This window comes from Canis aureus, chromosome 2 (genome assembly GCF_053574225.1).
Source record: "Canis aureus isolate CA01 chromosome 2, VMU_Caureus_v.1.0, whole genome shotgun sequence".
In the NCBI taxonomy this organism is placed as follows: domain Eukaryota; kingdom Metazoa; phylum Chordata; class Mammalia; order Carnivora; family Canidae; genus Canis; species Canis aureus.
In genome coordinates this window covers 87,556,818-87,574,035 of record NC_135612.1, presented here as the reverse complement: position 1 = coordinate 87,574,035, position 17,218 = coordinate 87,556,818, and the positions used below count along the sequence as shown (strand labels likewise).

General features: G+C 34.7%; 1 long non-coding RNA gene across 2 annotated transcripts in view; it reads left to right on the top strand.

Moving 5' to 3' along the window:
• LOC144303163 (uncharacterized) overlaps nucleotides 1–17,218 on the top strand; it is a 250,781-nt gene that overhangs the window by 204,307 nt on the left and 29,256 nt on the right. For both annotated transcript variants that reach the window (XR_013370187.1, XR_013370210.1), the window contains exon 3: nucleotides 14,027–14,127. This is a non-coding gene — a long non-coding RNA (uncharacterized LOC144303163). The remainder of the gene's footprint in view (nucleotides 1–14,026; nucleotides 14,128–17,218) is intronic.

Genomic DNA, 17,218 nt, shown 5'->3' with positions numbered 1-17,218 from the left:
TTTCTGAGGAGTCCAAAATCACTGATCTTCCAGCAGAGCTAGTCTCCTCTGCCTTTTGAGCCTCAGCTCCGTCTTCAGTCTCAGTTTATAAATGCTCTTGGTTTCTTGCATCTTCTATCCTTCCTTGATTCCTGTGTTTCTTTGTAATAAAGAAAGAAGAAATAGGGAATTTAGGAACTGCCTCTACCTCTTGAAAAACTGGAGATGCCTTAAATATATTCATTGCAGGCTTTAGTTGTTTTGCTGCAGTCATTTTGACTCTTCCTTAATCCCCAGATCCAATCAACTATATATATATATATATATATATATATATATATATATATATATATGTGTGTGTATGTATATATATATATCTTTTCTTTTTTCTAAAGATTTTATTTATTTATTTATGAGAGATACACAGGGAGAGGCAGAGACACAGGCAGAGAAAGAAGCAGACGCCATGCAAGGAGCCCGATGTGGGACTCCATTCCAGGAATCCATGATCATGCCCTGAGCCAAAGGCAGATGCTCAACTGCTGAGCTACCCAGGCATCCCCATATATGTATCTTCCAAAAAAATTAACATATGAAAGGTCAAAAGCCACAAACCTCTAAAATCTACTATTTCTTCCCATTCCTAATCCTCATATTCTTGTTAAGATTACCACCATTTCCTGCCTGCATTAACAGTTTCCTAACTTTCTTCCTAGTCCCAATCCGGTTTATATCCAATCCATTGTCTTCCATGCAATTAGAATTACCTTACTAAACTGCAAACTGCAAGATTAAACATATATATTTGCTACTTAAAACCATTCAACACCCTCTCTTTCCTTCAGACACAAGTTCTTCATGGTTTTCTCCTGTGGTCCCTGATTAAATGACCATTGCTTACACTCTGATATTATCTGTCTCATTAGCATCCATCTCACATTCTACACTACCATCAACTAAACACTTCGCCTTGTTTTCTTGTCTTATGCATTCTCTAGCCTTTTGACCTCTGACTAAACTATTTCAGCTTCCTGATATCCTCCCTCCTTCCAGACCCCTAACCCCATCTCAGTTTCCCATTATTGACTAGCCACTCCTGAATAGACTGTATGCATCCTCCATGGATGAACTTAGTCTTTTAGTATAGTATTACCACACTTTATAGTAATTTCTTTTTACTTGTTTGCATTCCCAACTGGACTATATCCCCCATGAAAACAAGTACTATCCACTTTGTTTATTCTTGTGTACCAGATATTTAGTCAAGTGCCTTGCTTTTGGATACTTGATAAATATTTATTGAATGAATGAAGAAAGTAAGGAGAGTTTTACAAACAGTAAGAGAGGAGCTCTGAAAAGGAACAGAAATGAAATTTCCAGCTAAAATCACACAGTCTCTAATTCATACTCTCTTCTTTACCAAATATAAACCTTAACAAAGATTTCTTAAATAAATGCCCTACGTGTAATAAAGGCTCAATATTTTATTCAAGAAATAAAATATTCTCTAGTTACAATTACTAATATTCTTGCATTTCTCTAAATAAAGCTTATAGTAAGAATTAAATGATGACAACCCTTGGTTACTTGATCTATTGAAATATTTTTTCCTTACCATTTAAATATAGCATAGTCATCATTATTTTATCTTAGGTCTGTTTTCACACAAATTATCCTAATTGGTATTTGAATCCTACAATTTTCACTTAGCCAGAGTCCAGCTTAGCCACAGTTTCCCACATTCTATACCACCCACTGTCTCTATCCATTTTGTGCTGTCAGAGGCACATCAAGCAGCCTCTGAGTGTAATCACATCAAAATCGATTTTCATGGCTGAGAGAAAAATAATGGAAATTTCTCTAATGTAGTAAATGTATGTGTTCCTTTTGGTTAACCAAAATAGACTATATATCAGACCTGTCAAAATTAAGTTTTCTTGATTCAGTGCTCTTGCACCAACTTGTATACAAATTATAAAGGCATGCTGTGGAGCACCATGACGCAATCTTCCTGCTTCCCTGGTCTGCTTCTGCATATATCTCAAATGAATAATCTCACCAATTTATCAAGCTACAACCTGACCTACAGTCTAAATCCCTAAGCAACATGCTCAATGTTAGAATACTACCTTAAGCCTATCCTTCTTAGACCAGTTAATTTTCCTATTATGAGATGTTCCCAAACAGTAGTGATGGTGACATTTGGGAGGGGTAGGAACCAAATTCAAATACCATTGTTTTGGACCTTTTCCTTTTTTTCTTTAATTTTCCTTTTCTATAATCATTTGGCCCAAGGAATCACATATTTAGAATTTTATTAGTGTTCAGTTCTCTGAAACCATTCAAAGTGATTAAACATGTTCAAACAATAAGATCCCAAAGAAGTGATCATCCTACATATACTTTTTATATCATGTTCTCTCAAAGCAGATGTATCTTGAAAACACTTAGAAAATTTATCTTTTTTTTTTCTTGGTAGGTATAGTCACAGCTGTGTGATGATGTTGGGAGTGAATTTTAATCTGAATGATTCAGGCTAACAGTCTACCTTCTTTTAAGTATAATAGTTTTCTACTAAATTTTGAGTACCAAAAAATTGCTAAAAGATGATTTATAATAATTGGTAATGTTTGCCTTACTAAGGATGGAAAAGAGATTCAATACGTTAAAAAATTGACTCATGATATGTTCCTGAAAGTTCCTGACTAATCAACCAGATCTTTTATTAGCATCTGGAAGCCATTTATAATCAACAAGTATTAAACCAAAAATGACTTCAAGTTTACTATCTTTAATGTATTTTGCTGAAATTCCAGGTTTTTATTTCTTTTGCCTAAAAGAAGTAAGAATGCATGTACACTAAAATGTGCATCTTATAAAAAAATGCCAACATGTGTTCCAAAGAAACTTCGGGCAGTATGAATAGTCTCATAAAAACAGAACAAAACAAAGTAAGATAAAATTAAGTTAAAAAAATATTTTCTAATGCCTATCTTTTTAAAATCATGATTTATTTCTTAGTTCTATTTTCTTCATTTAAAATTAATTATTTTGAGGCTTATATGAAAATAAAATCAATTCTTAGAGTTTGGTAGTCATAAACAGTAATGAGAAGTTAGTTTGCATGTCTGGTAACGGAAACCTTTTTATTTTTTTATTTTATTTTTTAAATATTTTATTTATTTTAGAGAAAGAGAGAGTGGGGGAGGGGTAGAGGAAGAAAGAGAGAGAGAGAGAGAGAGAGAGAGAATCTCCAATAAACTCCCTGCTGAGCATACAGCCCCACCTGGGACTTGATCCGATGCCCCATGAGATCATGACCTGAGCCAAAACCAGAATCAGAGGCTTCACCAACTGAGCCACCCAGGTGCCCCAATAGAAACCCTTTTAAAAGCCAGATTGCCATTTTAAACCCTTGGGATTTTTGAACAAGGTATCATGGAGACACATATGGGTAGGCAGTGACAGTGTTATTTATTTAATATCTAATTTTATTCATCTTTAATCATTTGTGCAATTAATAAAATTTAGAAAGACTTTTCTAAATAGCAGGTGATATGGCATTATAGAAAAAAAAAAACATGAGACTTAGAACTGAGAGTTTTGTGTTTCAACTTATACTTTCTAACTCTGGTGCACCAAGCAACTCTTAATATACAAGCCCTTTTCAGCACTTCTTTTGAAATCTTAAAAAAAAAGAAAAACACATTTCTTTTTAAGATTTTTATTAATTTATTCATGAGAGACACAGTGAGAGAGTGAGAGAGAGAGAGAGAGAGGCCGAGACATAGGCAGAGGGAGAAGCAGGCTCCCTGCAAGGAGCCTGATAGGGGACTCGATCCTAGATCCCAGGATCGCACCCTGGGCCAAAGGCAGAGAGAGGCTCAACTGCTGAACCCACGCATCCTGAACAACACAGTATTTTTGAGCTTTGAATTCTATATGTAGCTAACAAAGTATTCCTTGAATATTTTTATATCTTCAAAAATCTTTAATTTGGGGGGCCATTCTTTGAAACCTCTTGGAAGCATTTAAGATTTTAAATACCTGATGACAGAACTGTTTATATGTATAATAGTTAACTACAGACTGAAATGAAGTCTGAATTTGCTAACATTCTCCTTCAAAGATTGATGAAATGTTGTAGAAGGCTAACCTAACCAGCGTGATAAGAAATCCATTCATACTCTTTCACAGACTTCCCCTTCTACACATTCTCCCTTTTGGGTAGCAAGTCCGATGTAATGCACTTTAGCATAACTGATAGGAAAACTGATCCAGTACAAAAATGAGAAGGAAGAACTGACAGAGGAAGGTTTCCTTCTTGAAACAGATTCGAAAAATATAATTCCTGGCTAGTATTTAAAGTAGAAATTTCTTTACCTGCCCAAACATCATAATGAAAAATGTCCCTTATGATCTGCAAATATTTTTAAACCAAGGTAACTATATAAATTAATAGTAAAGCATCATTATAGTATAATTTATTTATTTGTAGATCCTTTGGTGGCCGTATGGCTATATATTTCAGTCCAAGTGGCCCAATCATACACTAAAACTCTAGTAATGCCTGAATAACTACTGTGTGGGTTCAATACATCAGCATTATAAAATGGATCACATGTGTTTTATGCATTTAATGAAATTGTTAAGTGAACATTTACTCATTCATTTACAAATATTTATTGCACTTATTCCTGCAAGCTCAGTGCTGGGTGCTCTCATTTAAATTATTTACAATGGCAAGAGTTGGGGATATTTCTAGTAAGATCAAATTCCATTTGATATAAATGGAATATAAATCAATGATTTATAATATTAACCTGGCCAATTACTTAACCTTCCTGTGTCCTTCTTTACCCATATATAAAATGGGATAGTAAGAACATGAAAAGTCATGGGAACTCTGTGATACTTAAATGTAATAATGTATTCAAGTGTTTCTCAAGGCAAAGTGTTATACTCAGTAACTGCTGTTCTTTTTGCTGCACTGTATATACACAAAACTGAGGCTATGAAAGAAAAATACCTCACTTTTCATCAAATAGGTAATCAATAGAGGAGTGGGGATATAGACTGTATTTCTCTAAGTTGAAAGTCTCTTATCTTTAAAAAAAAATTTTAAAGATTTTATTTATTTATTTATTTATTTATTTATTTATTTATTTATTTATTATTTATTTGAGAGAGAGAGATGGAACAGGAGGAGGGGCAGAGGGAGGGGGGAAGCAGACTCCTCACTGAGCAGGGAGCCAGACTCAGGACGTTGGGATCATGACCTGAGTCAAAGGCAGACGCTTAACAGACTGAGCCACCCTGGTGCTCCTTAAAAATTATTTTTACCCACATAATAGCTCTACATCTTTTTTAAAATTTAAGTAGTACTATAAAACTTAAAATGAATGTGAAATACAGTAACCTTTTTCCTTTTCCTCCTCACTCATAATTCCAATAACATGCTAACATGCCTCTTACTTGATTATTAACTTCAAACATTATTTATTGCCTTCCTATCATGAAATAGGAAGACAACACCCAAATGTCCCCACCACCTACTTTGCATTCTTTCCGTCTTCCAATAGTTTTATCAAAATTTTTCAGATAAGGCAATTTTCAGTGTTTATATTATAGTTGCTAAGTAATTATTTTTCACTCCTGAGCCAAGTCAAGCACTATATTTCAATTACCTTTCCTGTGCAATATTTTGTTTTTTTCCAGATTTAAATAATTTTCTTGAATTAATTTTTGCTTAACTTTCTATGTCCCTGTCATTAATTTTTCATTAACTCTTCAAAAAATATCAAACTACTTTCTAATTCTCTTTTCTGTGTGATCAAACATTGTATTACCTGTTTTTCCCTCTGTTCCCCCTGGAGAATATTCCCAAAACCTCCACTCTCCTACTCCCTTCTCAATTTGCATCTCAGAACTGCTGTGCCGCTCTCATCAGGGACTACCTTTCTTCCCTCTTTATGGTGGATCCATGCTTTCCTTGATTCAGGTTTTTCTTTCTTGGTTACTTCTTATTTTGATGGAACATAGTTTAAGATGCTAGAATAGTTACCCAAAAAGGAGGTGACTGGTGATAAACAGTTTGAAAGCTTACCTGTTCAAAATTGTTGTCTACTCTCAAATTTGATTGATAGTTGGCTACAGATAGAATTCTCTGTTGAAAAAGAAAAATACCTTGTTTTCTAGATTTTAAATCATTACTCCTCTGTTGTTCAGTTTCTAGTTTTGAGATTTCAATTGCCATGCTCTGTTTCCATCCTTGAGAAATGACTTGTTTGTTTTCTTCATAGAGTATTTGGATATTAATTTATTTTAGTTTCAGAAATTTTATGATAATAGGCCTTAGTGTGGGTGTTTTATTTTCCTTCCTTTTCCCTCCTCATTATTCTGCACACCAGTGGGTCTTTAATTCTGACAAGTTTCCTTGCACTATTTCTTTGATGATTTCCTTTTTTTTTTTTTTTTCAATTTCTCTCTGTTCTTTTTTTTCCCTGGCATTTATATTAGTCAGATGACGGACCTACTGATTTATCATTTGTCATTTAAAAAATCCCCTTTCTTATCTACTTCTTGAAAATCTTGGCCATTCGATTCTATTTTCTTAAAGATTTTTGTTGAGGCCAAAAGGTATATTAAAAAAAATGCTCAATAACAGTGCTAACCAGGGAAATGAAAATCAAAACCACAATGAGATATCAGTTTACATCTCTTAGTATGGTTTTTATTTAAAAGAAGACAAATATTAGTCAAAATGGAATCCCTTGCCCACTGTTTTTGGGAATGCAAAATGGTGCAAAATGGTGCTGTTGATAAGGAAAACAGTATGGAGCTTCCTCAAAATTAGAGAATGTCCAATGATCCAGAAATATCACTTCTAGGTATTTTTCCAAAAGAATGGAAATCAGGATCTCAAAGATATATTAACCTTCTCATGTTCACTACAGCACTATTCACAATATCTAAGATGTAGAAATAACCTAAGTGTCCATTAGTGGATGAATGGATAAAGAAAATATAAGATCTATCTATCTATCTATCTATCTATCTATCTATCTATCTATTTATCTATCTATAATGGAAAATTATCCTGCCTTAAAAAAGAAGGAAATCCTATAATATATGACTACATGGATGGACTTTGAAGACATCTTAAGTGAAAAAAAGCAATCACAGAAAAGCAAACACGTCATGATTCCACTTATAAGAGGTTTCTAAAATAGTCAAACTCATAGAATTAAAAAAATTGAATGGTAATTGCCAAGTTGGAGAGAGAGAAATTGGAAGTTGCTAATTAATATGTATAAAATTTCAATTATGAAAGATGAATAGTTTTAGAGATCTGTATAACAGATCCTATAACATTGTATAACATTGTGCCTCTAGACAATAATGTTATATTGTACACCTAAAATTCTATTAGGAGGGTAGGATCTTATGTTAAGTATGCTCATCAAAGTAATAAAAAAAAGATTTCTGCTGAATTTTTAATTGAAACTATCTTTTCAAATCATTTATTATTCTCTATCCCGTTCCACTTTTTTAAATTCCCCTTTGCTATAACTCTGTTCTCATTTCAGGAATGCACTCTTTTTAAAACCTCTAAGGTTAAAAATTTAGGGTAATTTGTGTGCTTTAAGATTTATTTGGATCCCTGTTTTTCTCTACTTATGGCAAGTTCCCTCTCACTGTTATTTGCCTCAATCTCCTTCTTTCGTGCTGAGGTTCTCCATACATGTCTGATCATTCTTGACTACTGACTCATACTTTTTTTTTTTCATCCATAAAGCACTAAAAAAAAATGATTGGAAGCTCCATGTGTAAGACTTCATTGGGATGATAGCACTCCTTGTCCCAACAACTTAAATGTCTATTTCTGTATATCCTCTGTGCACTTTCTAAGCCCATTACTTGCTTTGTAGCCATCCTCATAGTGCCAGGGAAGAACATTTCAATTTTCAAATCTATCACCTATAACGGTAGAGGGGAAAGGATGAAGAATAAATCTCTTTGCCAAAGTTCTTGAAAGTAACAAGGAGAAGGATGAGGATCTTAGGTCCTACAGGTAGACTTTTAAAAATACCTCTATTTTCAAAACTGTGCTTCTTATATGCCAGATCTTGAGAATCTTGGCTGAATTTCTCCACGTAGCAAGTTATCTCCTGCCAGGAGAGAGAGGGATGCTTACCCAGCTATAGAGCGTGAAGAAAGAGACATAAGAACTAGTTGCTCTTTATCCAAACTGTTCTTTATCCAAACCAAAAGGTCATAAAGAAACCTTTTAAGGTATCTGATGCCTCAAATTCCTGAGCTTTCTAAAGTTCTACAACATGGACTTACTTGCTTCTCCTTTGATATCTCAATTCTAGATAGTTACCATATTTATTGATTCTAGGATATTTTTTTTTCTCATTTTAATATTTTTGCATGTGGGGGAACCACATTATAGTCAATCACATTATGGAAGATTGTCTTTTCCAAAGATGGCTGTAATGATATCTTCATCCAACATGCCCTTTTTTTTTTTTTTTATTAAGATTTTATTTGTTTATTCATGAGAGACGCAGAGAGAGAGAGAGGCAGAGACACAGGCAGAGGGAGAAACAGGCTCCATGCAGGGAGCCCAATGCGGGACTCAATCCTGGGACCAGGATCACGTCCTGGGCCGAAGGCAGCCGCTCAACCACTGAGCCATCTGGGTGCCCCCATGCTCTTTTTTTCATGGTGACCTTTCCATTCTTCCATCAAGGTAATGAATATACCTCTTTTCCCTATATATGTTGAAGTTGGTTGAACCTCTATGGCTGCCTCATTCAATAATGTGGAGTGTAAGTGAAGCTGTGTGATTTGAAGATAGGTCCTAAAGAGCAGTATGACTCTGCCCAGCTATCTCTCTTGGGATATCTGCTCTTGTAAAAGTTACTATGCTCTGCGGAAGCCCAGGCTACATGTGAGGCTGCGTATACATGTTTCAGCCAATAGGCCCAGTTGAAGTCCCTGAGGACAACTAACAGTAACCATCATCCACGTAAGTGAAGAAGACTGAGAGGGTGCCAATGCCTGCAAGCATGTGGTCACAATTGCATGAGATGCCCGGATCCAACCAGACCCAGTCAACCCCTACAAGTGTGAGACTTAATAATGATATTATTATTGTTTATTTAAGCTACTAAATTTGGGATGGATTATTACATAGCAATAGATAAGTGGACATTTATAATCATAAATTTATAATTATATTTGACAGTGATTTTTCTTTCTCAATGAAACAAACTAATGGTGCATCTTATAATAAATGGCAACTCAGATTAAGAAAATATATTAGTATTCTACTTTTTTTGTCTTGTTAACTCCTCTTATGCTTTCTATGTTCCAAAAATATGTTGTCCTGTAAGGATTACTGGTAGCTCCACTGGAGATTTTATACCCTTCCTTTATTTTCATTTCAGTGAGATTATTAGGAGGAGTGGTGGGATATGTTCAATCTGCTATGTATAGCTGTACTCATCATACTGTGGCTGAGGTTCTATAGGTGTAGTTTCAGCCCTAATCTTAAAGACAGTGTTGTGCAGTTTTGGTTTGTTGCTTACTTGCTTTTGCATTATTATCCAGGTCTTACTTCTTTACTTAGTGTTACAAGGTTAATGCTTCGAAATAATTAGTTCAACGAAGACACTCTGCCCAAATAACAGAAATATAACCAAAATGGACCAAAATTACTTGTGGAGTAACAATAAAGAAGTCAACATAACTTTTCAATCCTCAGTTTTCATAACCACAAGGTAGAAATGTTAGTTCTGACAGGAATTTCAGGTGGTAATTTAATGGGATAATACATATGAATCTTATACCTAATGCACAGTATATCTCTCATAAATATTGGCTCAATATCAATGCATTTAACATAATTTCCTTCATTATTTTTAATGTAGCAGTTATAAATTAAATTTTAAAAGACAAATTATCCATAGAACTATTAGTCATGTTGAGTTTTTCATACTATTTTAAATGGTAATCTCTTCCCATGAATGTATTGAAGTCTAGGATTGTTTTTTGTCTTCCCAACATCCAATTTCTTTCCTTCCAGTAACAGAAGTTCTATTCCCTTCATTGGCTACAGTCTTGATAAACTGACCAATCATGTCACTCAGCTTTACCATTGGCAAAGGGCACATAAATGATCTAAATGAAGCCATAACCAAGTTCCCTTCCAGGAATTTGAATATCAAGCTGAGCAATCCAGGGATTGAAAATGGTCAGATGTCAACCATCCCAACGCTAACACTTTGAACAAACTGCCCACTAATTCTTGTTGCTTAGATTTCTATAACTGCCTTAATGTCTCTTGCTGGTATGTTTCTTCAACTCTTCCTTCGAATCACAGAGCAATTCTGTTTTCTTCTTAATAATTATTTCCAGTTTTGCTCAAATTAATCAGGATTTATCTCTGTTGCATGCACCCAAAGAATATCAGTTGATACACTGATATTCTGAGAAGTCGTTTCTAATAAAAAGAGATGCCATATTTGAAGCTGGATCTGACTTGAAATAAATGAGGGTAGTTTAACCAGCTTATAATTTCCCATACCATTTCCATTAACCATCTCCTTATTCTCAGAATAGGCTGTTCTTATGTACATTAAAGCCAAGATTATTCACTTCCCATGTCTTTAAGATTTCAACAAACACAAGGATACATAAAGATGTGCTTGGGAATATTTGAAAGTAAAGTCTAAAATAGAGTAAGATCAAAAAGCTATACCTTGAAAGCAAGAATTATTTCAAATATGTTAAAATAACCAAACTTGCTTTCACAGGACAAATAAACATATTAAGTACACTTATTTAGAATTATGATTGGAGAATTTGCTGTAATAAATCAACTTATAATTTAAAATTCACCCATTACTTGGTGGCTTTCTCCTTTCATAAACATTTAGTTGGTATGGTGGTAAACTGAAGCAAGTCCTTTGTGAGCTGTTGTTTAAGTAAAATGCAGGAGACACATTCATATATGGGCCTCTGAACACTTTGCCAAATTATAATTATCCATAAACAAAGACCAGAAACCCAGAAAAAAATCTATTTGTGTTGCCATGCCCTCTTAAAGCTCTTCCTTTGATTATTTCTATTGCTACCCAGAGTCATATTATTACCAGCTGATGGGTGGCACAGATGGCTCAGAGCAGAGAGGTTTGTTTCTGTCATGGTTTACACTATTTCTTCATGTCTTTTCTTATAGAGTTTTGGTGGATTTCAATTTATTTTATTTCTCATGTAATTGTTTCACTGTTTTTGTTGTTCTTTTTACTTAATTAGTCAGGATGTGGTTATGTGTATAGGGCCCTTGACTGGCTCGCATTGAACTCATGGTAACTGAAGATGGCTCTGTTTATTGTCCTTCTGCTGTTTGTTTGGAAGATGCCCTGAACTGTTTGGCTTTCACCATGGGGCAAGAAGCTGGCCCTGAGTTCTGAGATTCTCAGCCCATATCTAAGCATGTGTGCATATGGTGTCTGGCTTTCTAAGGCTTTTACAGCTTTGGTCTTTATCCTCTCTCTCCTGCTTTCTCCCTTCCTCCTTCCCTTTCTCCCCAACCCCCGCTTACTCACATGTGATTCTCTCTCTCTCTCTTTCTCTCTCTCTCTCTCTTTCCACACACACACACACACACACAGTTTTCACCATTCATTGCCATTTTGATCATTACTATGTATAAGAGAAATTCAGTAATAAACAGCAAATCTATTACCCCAAACTTTCCTACTTAAGATTACTTTCACACACATACAAAAGATTACTTTCCAATTTCTACATGTGCTATTTCTGTATGTTCTCTTTTCTGCTCTCATTAGCCTTATGAATTCCTTCGCACTACTACAAATCTCCAGCTTGCCTAGGAATTTGACTGCAGAAAATCATAACAGAAGCTTCAGGCCTCTCCTGCCTTCATGAATCCATGGAAGGCATTAGGGAGACTTCAATGACTCCATCTTTGCCCTGTTTCCATGATCTCTGATAGAAATTTTCTAATGCCAGCTAGCAATTCAGTCTGATTTCTCTCTCCACAGACTTTCATCTCTTTTACACTTTAAGAATCAATTTTAGGTCCTAGGATTATTTTATTTCACCTTCCTGAAAGTTTCATTTAATATACTCTGCTTTTTAAACTTTATATGTATTCAAAAGTTCATAGGCAATGAATCTGTAGAACATGTGCATATACAGTATTTCCATGTAGTTTCCACCATATCCTTTATATGTGAGTGTCAGAATTATATTTCAGAGTAAGGACCAAAGGGGCTTTTAGGAGAATGGTATTTCATTAACTTACCTTCTGGCATTTTAACTGTTATCAGCTGTACAGTTTAGTTTTATTACAACAGACATTATTGTGATAACTTTTCCTACTTTATCTTTGCAATTTATTGGAGCAGTTAATTTCTCAAAAAGTAAGAGCATTTTTTCTCATTAGAAATTCCTTCATGGCCTCTTTGATACATGTTCCTTGCTATTTAGAAGAACTGCTGATAAGTGATTTTGACTTGTATCCTCAATAATGTGAGATGTTTAACAGAAACTTGGCAAACCACTTAGGGGCTGAAGCCATTTCTTAAAACCAGCCCCAACTGAATAATTTCTGTCCCATTACTGCCACGAACATTCAAAAAGTTCCCATATAGCAATGGACAGCCAAATATACTTATGAACTTCCTAAGGACAAAGTTTTTACTTTGTTTAATGAATCACTTTTTTTTCTAAGATTATTGTTTCTCCTTTTAGTTCTATGACTCCAGTATTTGACAGCATTAAGCTTTAAGGATGGAATCTATTAGCTCAAAGTAAGTGGGAGAGATTTCAATTATCCAATAAATATGTGCTCTGTATAACTCCAAACCATGCAACTCAATCATCCAAATTATCCTCTTTGACCAAATGAGCCAGCAAAAGCCAATCTCCCTTTCTCTTTGTCACATTAAAACTATTCCATCTGTACATGTTTTATCTCTGGCCTCTCTTTTGTACTTATTTCTATATTTTTTTATATATTTTCCTCTTTTTTGAACTTTGATTTTCCTGTGTTTACTTGTCCAGTTGCTTCCTCACAGAACTCTATCAAGATAAAGGAGGAGAATTTACATTTGAAAACATGACCCAAATGCAGCAGCCTTCAGGGAATCTAGTAAGTGGTAAATAGAAGGCAAGGATAGACAGGAATCCAGTGATATGAGTAGGACAGGTACTAAGGAAAGAAAAGGAAAGAAAATGTTGATATTGACTGTGATGAAAAGATGAGAGACAATTTTAACTGGCCAAACATAAAAGCTGTTTGTAGACATTCCTCTTCAGATTTCTGTTATGTTTCTCTTCCACAGGGAACATTTCTCTTATAAATCCACAGAGTGAATGGTCCACATGCAGAGCTCTGAGATTCCATCCCTTTCCTTCTGGGTTTATAAACAGTTCTCACTAATGAATCTTTATGTCCAGTTGGGTAAATCAATGTTAATTAACTATATGAGATTAATAATAACTCCAGCATTCCTGGATGTCTACCATAGGCCTACACAACTATTTTCTATACGTTATTATCTTCATTCCCTTCTGCAGTCCTTTAAGGTAACTGTTATCTTTGAGTTTATAATTGAGGAAACTAAGGTGAGAGAGGTAAAGTAACTTTTTCAAGATTACCCAGGTAACTTGTTACCTACAGGTTTTTGGATTTGGATCTTTTTCACTCTGTTCTACCTAAATGTTTTAAAATAGTTTCTGTACCTCCTCTACTATCTTTGTCATATGTTCACTATCTACCAAAATTGTATCAAGATTGTACTTGATGCTTTCCAATTTTGACAAAAATAATAGTTTAGGTGCTTTATTTAATTGAAGTTATAACTTATCTTTATTTCACTGAAAGCTCATTTTAGGCTATCACTCAGATTTATAGTACAAACTCATTTATTAATAACATTACTTTTTTTCTAATCTAAATATTCCTTAAGGTTTAGTAATTGTGTAATTTTTACATGTATTACAGTGTTATGTCCAAGGAATTGGGTGGTAAACAAGATCCACAGAGGTCTGCTTCAACTAGCTGACATACTAAAATCTGAATCTAGAGAAGCAACAGAACCTGAAGTAAGTCATCATCTGAGCACTGGTGAGTTTTGCGAGCTCTTTCAAAAAAGATGAGCTTCAAGAATACTTCTTGAATATTAAGCAGGAAAATGAACCTGGACTTTGGGAAGGTATGAAACAACACCAAAAAACAGAGTTTACATGACACAAAAAATTTCAGATGGACAGGGGAAAGAAAATACAGAAAATCAGAAGGGTTATAAATAAAATATCCAAGAATCACCCCATTTATGCAAGGCAATGCAAAGGGGGGTCCTGCAAATTTAGGAAGAACAAATGATTTATTGGCAGAATGGAGACAAAAGCAGCCTTGATAACATTATTCTGAATTGCTAATGAAAAGGCTATATGACATCCAAAGCCGGAGCATTCCTAAGTGGCTCCTACACTGATGCTGTCTGAGTATTGGGAGGAAGAATAAGGAGTGGTTCAGCTCTAATTCCACATATCAAATCACGAGGCACTTGGATAAATCTCTATGCCTTCAAAAAGTTTGAAGGTCAAAGCTAAAAGACTCTTTAAGGATTAGTATATTATGACTCCATCATTTAGCAGACAAGGAAACTGTTTCATTAAATCAAATGACTTGACTGAAATCACAATGGGTGTGTATTTTTAGATGGAGCACTTTACTATTTAGGCTACTCTCTAAGCTGCTATAACAAAGAATCTCTAAAACATACTGACTCAATTAACACTCTAGGGAGGGGAGATCACAAGGTCATCTGGCACCTTCAACAAATGGCTTCCAAAACTTTTCTCATCTCACCATGTCTAACCAATGGGAAGTACAACGTTGAACTTTACCCAAGCCCCATGATTCTGGAAAACAGTGAAAGTTAAGAAATCCCCCTCACATTTCTGTGTTCTGAGAAATGACAGACTGGAAAGAATGACCTTTCCAATATGACTTACATAGGACTTATGAACACCCCTTTGTTTACCTATGAAACAGGTAAAGAAGGGCTAGACACAGAATCTAAAGTCTTATTCTTTGCCTCATAGATAACTAGTTGAATTCCTTATTCCCAGTGATCAATTGGAACAAAGTATTTGCTAATCCAACTTTGAGTTTCTCTCCTCCCCTCCTCCCCCTGGATTTTGAGCCACCCTCAGCCTGAGCCAACATACATCCTCCTCCTGGGAATAGGCTGGCCTCAGACGAAAACATTCTCTACTCTGTTATCAAATCACACAACCCATAGTATTCCACACTATGTTCCTTTTAGCCCTGCGATTTGAATCTGGGTCTGCTACAGAGCTGTATTATCTACATCAAAATTTACCTTATTTATAATATCGGTTTCCTCATTTTAAAATAATGATTAAAGCAGAATCTGCTTCATAGAGTTTGGAGAAATATTAAATGAGAAAATGCAGGCAGAAGGCACTGTACCACCTCCATATAATAATCACCACGAATGATAGTTTTCCACATACTAGAACATGGATGGTATTTTGATATCCGCTTCACAATGACATAGTAACAATATAAGAAGGCTATTATTATTATTATTATTTTATACAAAGGAGATCTGAGACTCACCAAGATTAAGGAATTTGTCTCAGATCAAAGAGAATAATAGAGTATCTGAGATTCAAAACTTAGTTTCTCTGACTGTAAACTGTAATTCCCATCTCTGTCATCTTCATCTTACATCATGTGATTTCCTAACTTCTAGACTACACTATATCATTAACATTCCATGATTTTAAGAGGGAAAACATTCTTTGTTTTATTGAATCACTTTACTCAAATGAAATATAAAGATGTGCTTCTCCATAATGCATGGGAATATAAGAAATATCTTACTTATTTTCTCAAAATAAGTTGTTGAGCAACAGATGTCTGTGTAGACAGTTCCATTGCAGTTTTTAAATTCGTTATACATGGTCCACCAGATCAATGTCCATGGCATGAAGCAGTCAAAAAAGATATCCCGAATATGCTGAAAGGAAAGAGGAAAATATGGCAGGACTTTTGGGAAAATGACAATCACATAGGACCACCGAATAGGAGAGTTGGAAATTATGCTAATGCTCTTATGTGCAAAGGAAGAGGCATACTTCTCTATTGTTGTTGGATTAATGATGACTGCAGACATTCTTTAAAATTTCAATTATGTTATCCACTTCAATTACATCTAACTTATAGGAAATAAACAGCATGTTAAAATGGCTTTGTGAGGGATTTGGGGGTGCTTTTCCAATGAATTTTAAGAGAAAACTTACAAATTGGTACTCTGGGGGACTTAAAAATCAAACTTAACATAGAAGAGATAAACACTTAAACTCTAAGTATCCTATAGAGCTCTTTCATGGTATCTTTAGGATCATGGTAAGACTGTGACACTACTACAGTAAACATAAATTGAAAAGAGATTATGATTTGGATATTGAAAAATATTTCTAATTAACTATGCATACTTGATCTGCATTAAACTGTAGGAATCATGAAGACAGGAAAAAGTTTATATTCATGTCTGTCTCCATCCATTTATCCACCCAACTACCCATTCATCCATCTATTTATCCATTAATTCATTCATTTAGCAACCATTTATAGAATCCCTATTATATCTGTGCCATTAGCTAAATACAATATAGGGGGACGCCTGGGAGGCTCAGCGGTTGAGTGTCTGCCTTTGGCTCAGGGTGTGACCTTGGAGTCCTGGGATCGAGTCCAGCATCATGCTTCCTGAATGGAGCCTGTTTCTCCCTCTGCCTATGTCTCTGCCTCTCTTTCTGTGTCTCTCATGAATAACTAAAAATAAAATCTTAAAAAAAAAATAAAATTAAATAAATAAATAAATAGATAGATAGATAGATAGATAGATAGATAGATAGATAGGACATAGGAATGATAACATAATTCTTTCCTTCAGAATGCCACAATCTACCTGTAGATACTTATATACACAACACACAGTGACAGAAACAAACTATAAATGCATTATAAAGAGGTATAGGAAAATTAGGATAAGCATTTAGGGAATAATTAATTATAACCAAAGGATTGGATAAAGTAAATGCTTAGTACATTGGGTTCCATGGTTCTGATAAACAACAAATAATTACTAAATAATTGAGT